Below are 7,050 nucleotides of genomic sequence, written 5' to 3'. Positions count from 1 at the left end.
AACGAACAGAGAGCTCTTTTCTCCTAAGGTAGGGTGCGGGCTGATTCTCCCAGGTGGACTGGGTTGGCGATCTCTGCATGGGGTTGAGACCCCATGCTCCTAGGAAGAGGGAGTTTTGCCTCTGAGATAGGCCCCTGTCTTTTTAGCAGCTGCCCCACCTGAGTGCGGGGGCTCTCCCTTTCTAGTCTCTGCTCTTCTTACCAGCCTGCGTGTGGCTTCTTGTGTAAATCTTTGGTTTTAATATTTCAGTCCGGCTAGTCTTCAGTTGGCTCTTCAGGTTGAGTGCTCTGTGATTTAGCTGTAAATCCGGGTTGGGGCAGGAAGCAGTGGAGGCAGCTTCCCTCTACTCTGCAGCCATCCTGAAATCTCTGTGGAATTCTATGCTATGTACTCTTTTGTGTCTGATTTCTTTCACTTAGCGTTTTTTGAGATTCAAATCTGCCCTGACCTTCTCTGTGGGGTTCAGGATCTGAAGGGGGGTGGACAATGCACAAATGAAAATGCTATACAAGAAATATGAATTTAGAAGGCATAGGGTGGGCCAGGTGGAGCCTTTCTTAAGAGACACCCCAAGACTGGGTCTTGTCTGCTTTTTATTCAGTTTTAGATACACATCTTGCCCTCTAGCAATGCATATCAAAGGTAAAGTTTGGTAAACAGTAAAAGGATTATCAGGTTAGGGAATTGCCTTGAGCCACCACTGTCTCAACATCAACAATTGGTGCTTAGCATTGGTAACTCCCAAGTTCCATCAGCCTTCCACATTCCTTGGTGCACTCTCATGACAGTATTGGCAAGTGGTGGCTTCCAGCATAAATCTTCATTTCATATCTTTATAAGCCTCCTTCCTAGTAGTCAAATGTATTCATTCATGGTCTAAGCACACAGTCTACACATAACTTGAATATTGTTTTATTTATATCTTTGCTTGATTTCTTTTTTACTTTCCATATAATGGTCTAATTTCTCATCTTCCTGCCAAATTTGATAAATGAATTATCAAATAATTGCTCATTGGGAATTCTTCCTTTGTCAACTAAATAAAAATTAAAAAAAAAATCTCTATCATAGTCTTAAGTTAGTAATGTTTTTCGAAGTTGATTTCAGAGATGAAGGGAAGAAGGAGAGATAGAAACATCAATAATGAGAGAGAATCTTAATTGGCTGTCTCCTGCATGTACCCCACTGGGGATTGAGCCCACAACCGAGGCATATGCCTTGACTGCGAATCGAACCAGGACCTCCTGATTCATAGGTCTATGCTTAACCACTGAGCCATGCCGACCTGGCTAAAGCACTAATTTTTAAAGTATCAGTCCAAGATCAACTGCATAAGACTTGGGTCCATGTTGGAAATCCCAATTATCTAGGCCCCACACTTTCCCTATTAAATGAGAAACTCTGAGGATGGGGCCACTAATCAAGCTATATTATAGCAATTTCTTCAGGTAATTCTACTGCCTGTTAAAGTTTGAGAGCCTTGCTTCTATTTTATAAAGTTACTTCTTGATATTTTGTATGGCAGTTTATAAATCTGTTTTATTCAATAGACTGAGATCATTGAAGCTCAAGACTACAAGTTATTCATTTTTGTACCTCTCATAACACCAAGGACCAGACTTTATAGCATAGAAAATCAATGACTGCTTTCTGAATTAAATTGTACTGAAAGGTGAAACAATTCTTTTTTATCAACTGGGTACCGAATAAATGATCTTTCTGGTTGTAAAATACCTGTCCCTTGCTTAGTCCCTCAAAATAAACACAATCAGGAATATTAAAAAATCTGGTGTTGCCTGGCTGCAGTGGCTCAATGGTTGAGTGTTGACCTTTGAACCAGGAGGTCATGGTTCAATTCCTGAACAAGGCACATGCCTGGGTTGTTATCTCGATCCCCAGTGGGAGGGCGTGCAGTAGGCAGTGATCAATGATTCTTTCTCATTATTGATGTTTCTATCATTCTCTCCCTTCCTCTCTGAAATAAATAAAAATATATTAAAAAGATATGGTGCTTATTTTTATTATTTAACTGATTCATATATACAGAGAAACATAAAGTTTTCTCTTTCCTTCACTCATTATGTCTTTCTTGGAACAGATGGCATCTATATTCAGAAACAGGAGGAATTATTTAAAAAGCATTTACCTTCTGAGAAATAATTTTATGAGTTTTTCTTTTGCAGGCAATTGCCACTCCTTCCTCCTGGGAATTAGTTCTAGGGTTAGTCAGGTTTTTGTTGCCATTCTGAGGGGGAGGGTAGTAAACCATAAAGGGGGTCAGAAGGAGATTTTAGGGTGATAAGCATACGGTGCAATACACAGATAATGCATTATAGAATTATACACTTGAAAACTACATAATCTTATTAACCAATCTTATTAACTAATAAGTAAATTAAAAAATAGAAATGCACTTTCACAGAGGAGCTGCACAAACCAGTGTACTGTGGATGTGCAAGATGGTGGGGAGGCAAAACTGAAGTTGTAGCTCAATCAGCCGACACCCACAAAAACTACGTGGAGGCCCAAGCGGGCTGGTCCTTAGCCAGGAGAGGCCACAGGCCATGTCTGCACCTCGAGCCAGCAAGTCCAGCCCAGACACCTAGCCCTCCACGGCACTCCTCCCCGGAGCCACCCTGACCCTGCAGGTGTCCACGCAGGTTCTGAGTGTGAGAAATCCGACTAAGCCCAGGTGGGCAAACTGGACTCAGAAGCCAGGCCCCACGTGGTCTAACTTAGAAAAGGGGATGATGGGAAGGGGCAAGCCCACTTCTTGCATCCAGTTCACTCTGGTTTGTAACCACTGTCTATGTATTTTTTTATTCACAATTGGAAAAACAAATGGAATGCAAGAATAAAAAATTACTTTTGGGGGAAAATGAAAGAAATATATATGTATATATACTCAAATGCAAATATATGTGTGTTTATATAGGAACTAGAGACCCGGTGCATGAAATTGTTTATGGGTAGTGTCCCTAGGCCTGGCTGGCAATCAGGACTGATTGGGGCCTTCCGGCTGTCAGCTAGAGCCTTCCTTCCTTGGCTGCTGGCTGCTGGCCAGTGTCTTCCTTCATTCCACTCCACCCCCTGGTGTTTAGTGCATGTGATAGTGAACAATCGAACTCCTGGTCTCCCAGTTGAACTCCCGAGGGGACACTTTGCATATTAGCCATATATATAAAGTTGATTATACTTTTATTTTAGATAAAATATATTTTGAGCCTTTTTATCATAAATCCTGTGTTCCAAGCAGTGAAAAATTAGTCAAGGACTCTGCCCTTTAAATGCTTCCATAAGAGCTGAAAAAGCAGTCCCTGGGAAGATAATTATGTGAAGTGCTACTCATTTATATGATAGAGTGTGTAATGTTTGTGTGTTCCCCCACATCCTGCGTGGTTCAGGGTTCAGGATCTGGAAGAGGTCCTCACGCAAATGAAAAAGACAAGACAAGTTTTAATTACTTGGAAATATTGGGGGACCAGGAGGGCAAGTCCAACTCAAGGGGAAGGACTTCCACTGGTGCCCAGGCCTCACCAACCTTTTATTCAGCTTTGGTTAAACATAAAGCCCTTAGTCAGGCAGGTAATTGCAGTAGCAGACAAACTATCTTAAAGGTCAGTAAATATTAGAAGGATTTACTCTGAGACTATTTGATCAGGAAATAGCTTGAGCCCCCATTGTCAGGACTAGACAATCAGTGCATAACTCAGGCCCTGCCGTGGGTTCAAGGGTCACCAGCCTTCCGGGATCCTTGTTTGCACTTCTTGCTAGTGAAGACATTGGGCAGCCTCCCACAATAGAGCAACAGTGTGTTGTAAGAGCTCTAAGAAGAGTCATATAAAACAGGCCAAAAATGTCAGGATAGTGAGACATAAAACCTTATATCTGCTTTCCATAGACCACTACAAGCTACTTTTATCTAAGGGTGTCCTTACTATGGCTGTTCTGTTGTCTTGGAAACTACTTCCCTGAAATAATTTTTAGTGCTCCCTTAGTTCAGACAGGTCTGTGTTCGGGCATCCATCTCATTAGAGTAGTTTTCCTGGCCACATTATCTACCCATGATTATTCATCTTACCCTAGTTTATTTTTCTTCATAAAACATGATGGTACTTACTGTTGTGTGTGCATTTGTGTAAGGCCCAGGAGAATGTGAATTCTATCTATCTTCATGATGTATTTAATCTTAGTATGTACAATAAATTTTCACTCAAAACAATTTCGTTGAACAGATAAAAGTGTGTATATATATTATTTAAAATTTGAAATGTGTGTATAAACCTGAGGTGAACAAAGAGAGACGTGAATTTTAGGCAGATGAAAAGCTTGAGCCCATAGCCTTATGGCTATTCATTGAGAAGGTTTTGGTTCTATCCCCCATCAGGGCACTTATAGGAGACATCAGATTGATATTTCTCTCTAAAGAAAAAAAATCAATTAAAATAGCCTTACATTTTAGAATACGTGATACATTCAAGCACCTGAACAGTGTTGAATAGTAAATGTGAAGCCAGGGATGGGGGCAAAAGGAGAGGAGAAATAATATCTGGATATTAAATCAGGCAGAATTAATTGGAAGGGAAAAGAGTGGGTCAGATAGGCCAGTTGGAGGATGTGTGATAATCTTGATGACAAATTATGGTAGCTTGCACTCAGAGATGTGGTAAGGTGAATTTGTACATATAATAATGTTCAGGAATTAGAATATTTATTAACATTTAAATGAATTTGATGCTGAGGTAAGGAAAAATAATCAGATCAATAATATAATTTAAGTTTCTTGTTTGGAAAATGGTGTTATACAGAAGAGAAGAAACAGAGCCTGTGGTGGGGATGGTGAATATTGATCGCTATTTTGAGTCTGAGGTGCCCGTGAAATATCTAGTTGGGCATGTCCAGTAAGAAATTTGCAATATGCATCTGAAGATTGGGTGAGACTTAGGAACTGAAGATAGACATTTGAAAACCTGTAAGTGATAACCAATTTCATAGAAATGGATGAGATAAATCAGAGAGAATGTGGAATAAAGTGGCACTTAAAGTAGGCTCTATAGTATGAGTGAAGATTAATCTTGTCATTGAATGAAGAATGCCACCTTATTCATGGGAACTATATCTGATGAATTCTATTTTTTAAATATTGGTACTATCCTTTATAGTTATGTGATATGCACTAGCCTTACTCATCAAACTTTTCCTTTCATCATAATACATTTATATATAACCCATAGATATTTAATATAGACTCATTATTAAAATTTATGTGACTTAAGACAGGCATACTTTTATTATTTGTGAAATGAAAATAATTTATTTGAGTGATGAGAGGGACAGCACTTTGGGAGTGGAGAAGTTAGTAAGGAGAGGAGCTACAGTTAATAATGGGTTACTATCCATCCTCTTACCATTGAGTGTCTGGAATTTAATTTTAAGAGGAAAGTTCTGGAAATGGTGTAAAGCACATTCAAATGATCCTATCTTAAGAGAACAATTGTATGTGCATAAAAACCCTCATTACATTAGCTAAGAGATGTTTTTGGAGACATTGATTTCTTAGCACTATCACCCATCTCCACTGCATGTGGGTAGGGGACTTAATTAAGGCTTTGGAGAAAACCTCTAGGCAAAGCGATACTGATGCTGGCACAACACAAACATCGTAGACCTGAACTATCTGGATGGGGCACTGAAGGACTAGTGATTGTTTAATACTGTTCCAGTGTTTTCTTATTTATAAGTAAACCCATTCCACTGTCCTATCACAAAATATATAGAATTCTTGTGATTCTTTCAAAATTAATTTATATTCAGTATCCTATATAATAAAGAGGTAAATGCAAATTAACCCTCATGCCCTCACAAAATGGCTGCCTACGACCAGGCCAGCAGGGGGCTTAGTGAGGGATGACCAAACAACTGAACAGCAGGTCTGCATGGGGTGACCAGGTCAGCAGGGGGGACAGTGAGGGGTGACTAGGCTGGCAAGGGGGACAGTTAGGGGCAATCAGTCCAGCATGCAGAGGCAGTGAGGGGCAATCAGGCCAGCAAGGGGGGTAGTTAGGGCTGACCAGGAAGGCAGGTAGGTGAGTGATTAGGAGCCAGCAGTCCAGGATTGTGAGAGTGAAGTCCAACAGCCGGTTTAGGCCATACCCCAGGGACAGGGCCTAAAGCGGCAGTTGGACAACCCTTGAGGGGACATGGATAGGAGAGGGTGCAGAGCGGGCTGGGGGGACACCCCCCCTTGCATGAATTTCATACTCCAGACCTCTAGTTTACTCACAAATACCAATATTATGATTTTCATATCAACTTCAAGCATTCAGTAGTGACTATGCAAAACACACTTCAGAATGGATATTACCCCTTAAGATACAGTTTAAATAATAGTGAAATAATTTTTATGTCAAATCTAAGGTTAATTGTTCTAAAGAATACTCATTTTATAGCCATAACCATAGTGAGTGACTTTTCTCTGAATTGATTCATATAAAAATTTCCTTATACTTGAAATTGTTTTGACTATTTTAAAATGAGTAAAATGAAATAGAATTTAGAATAAAAGTGCTGTTTCCACAGCTGCTTTATTAAGAGTGCTCCATGAGCCTAATTTTCAATCCTTAAAATCTTCCACAGATTTGAGTAATCACAATAACAGATATTAATTGCAATTTCACCTAGTTACATTAAAGAGATCTCACATAATGTCCTTATATGTTATATTTAAACTAGAGGCCCTGTGGATGGATTCATGCACTGGTGTGGTCCCTCAGCCTGGCCTGAACATTCTTGCAATCCAGGTCACTAAGGGGATATAGTAGTGCACAAAGAAGCAGGCGGCAGGGGAGGAGCCTGGGCCCAGGCCAGGTGCTGTGCTGCACTGGCTCATCCCAGGCCTGCTGTACCTGTTGCTGCCGCCACCAGGAAAGCTCACTGAGTGGCACTCCTGGTGTGGGAGCACACTGACTACCAGGGGGCAGATCCTGCATTGAGTGTTTCACCCCTGGTGGTCAGTGCATGTCATAGCGACCGGTCAACCGGTCACTCAGT

The sequence above is a fragment of the Myotis davidii genome, unplaced genomic scaffold, assembly GCF_000327345.1.
Source record: "Myotis davidii unplaced genomic scaffold, ASM32734v1 scaffold99, whole genome shotgun sequence".
Taxonomy (NCBI): domain Eukaryota; kingdom Metazoa; phylum Chordata; class Mammalia; order Chiroptera; family Vespertilionidae; genus Myotis; species Myotis davidii.
This window is presented reverse-complemented; position numbering follows the sequence as displayed.